The sequence below is a fragment of the Lagopus leucura genome, unplaced genomic scaffold (genome assembly GCF_019238085.1).
Source record: "Lagopus leucura isolate 7727_CA_CO unplaced genomic scaffold, USGS_WTPT01 59054-0_obj-0_obj, whole genome shotgun sequence".
NCBI classification, from domain to species: Eukaryota; Metazoa; Chordata; class Aves; order Galliformes; family Phasianidae; genus Lagopus; species Lagopus leucura.
The window spans coordinates 1-1,554 of record NW_024963412.1 but is presented as its reverse complement, the minus strand read 5'-3'; the positions used below and the strand labels follow the sequence as shown (position 1 = coordinate 1,554).

The following is a 1,554-nucleotide window of genomic DNA, read 5'->3' as shown; positions in this document are numbered from 1 at the left end:
TAAGGGCAAAAGCTTTTGACATAATAATTTTGCACTCCAGCTACTATTCAGCAGGTTTGCTTTTTTGAAAACTTCCTTCATTTCAGTCATGCAGCTTAACAGGATGGCTAGTTTTGTGCCTTGCTTAAGAACACTGAGAACAGTTGTGGCTACAAAAAGCTCCCTGCTTGTAGCCTGCATGCTGCTTTTAAGTTTGAGCATGAAGGTCAGGTAGTCAGCACACTTCAGAACACGACACGCTGTTCTTAAACTACACAGTGGGTCTTAGCTCTCTTATTGTCATAAATCAAGATCATAGGATGATAGACGTAACATTGACTGGTCTTCTATGCTTTTTTTGTACTAGTTCAAGGACTGGAAGGAGTAAAAGAGAATCTTACACTTGGCAGTCTTCATTATGGCCCCCTCCTTGGAAGCATCCAAGGCCAGGCTGGATGGGGCTGTGAGCAGCCTGGTCTGGAGGGACACATCCCTGCCTGTAGCAGGAGGTTGCAACCAGATGATCTTCAGATCATCTTGAAAGATCTCTTCCAACCCAAATCATCCTATGGTTCTAGGATTATCTCTTATAATTGCATTATTAAGGTGGAGAGGCCTAATTCCTTTGTTGTGTTGTATGAAAACTAGAACTTCATTGCCTTCTGAAAGAAAATAGAACATGACCGATCAGAGTTAAATATAGAAGAGGGGTATGTGATGTTCTACAAAGCTCCTTCAGTGGGGTAAATCAGTAGTTTTTAACTGGGAGGAAGAGATTTCAGGTAAGATCACAATCTTTACAACTGTGCTTCAGGACTGCTAGGAACACTAGAGGGTGCTACAAGAATAACTACAGTTTTATGAAATGACTATTTAAAGCTAGGAAAGCAGAACTGAGTTGGGATGTCCCACAGGGACCTCTGTACTAGTGCAGCCTTTGCACGTGTTTTTTTATTTATTAAGAGAAGAGCAAATAAATGCCTCATGGCACAGGACACAACATCAAGCTACTTACAAGTTTTTTTTCCATGGCAGTATAGAATCACGTAGACTCCTGTTTTTTTCCTTCAAGAACTTTCATTTTGAGACAACTTATGAACTGATAGACTAACCTAGCACATGATAAACAAACAAACAAACAAGATAAACCTTAGACAACAAAGTTTAAATTAGATGAATTTAAATCATTATAAAACAATTTTTAAAGCAACTACAATGGGATGCTAATAAGAGAATAGTAAAGACTGCAGGTCTAGGAAAACAAAAAGAGCCCAGGTACAGCATCAGTAGAAACAACAGAAAAGAGCTACTTACTTTTAAAAAGCAACGAGCAGGACACGGGGTAATGGCTGCAAGTTGTATCAGAGGAGGTTGAGATTAGATGTAAGAAAGAACTTGTTTTTTCAGAGTGGTCAGGCACTGGAATGGCTGCCCAGGGAGGTGGTGGAGTCGCTGTCCCTGGCAGTGTTCAACACGCGTCTGGATGACGTGCTGCGTGACAGGGTTTAGTGCTTGTGGTGGCAATGGCGATGAGGAGACGGTTGGACTGGATGATCTTGTAGGTAGTTTGCAACC

General features: G+C 41.2%; 1 long non-coding RNA gene across 1 annotated transcript; it reads right to left on the bottom strand.

The window, feature by feature from the left end:
- Nucleotides 1–509: 509 nt before the first annotated feature.
- LOC122191126 lies at nt 510–1,456 on the bottom strand. The gene is made up of 3 exons (XR_006182308.1): nt 1,294–1,456; nt 995–1,091; nt 510–641 (listed from the first exon to the last, which is right to left on the bottom strand). It is a non-coding gene; the product is annotated as an uncharacterized LOC122191126 (long non-coding RNA).
- Nucleotides 1,457–1,554: the final 98 nt, after the last annotated feature.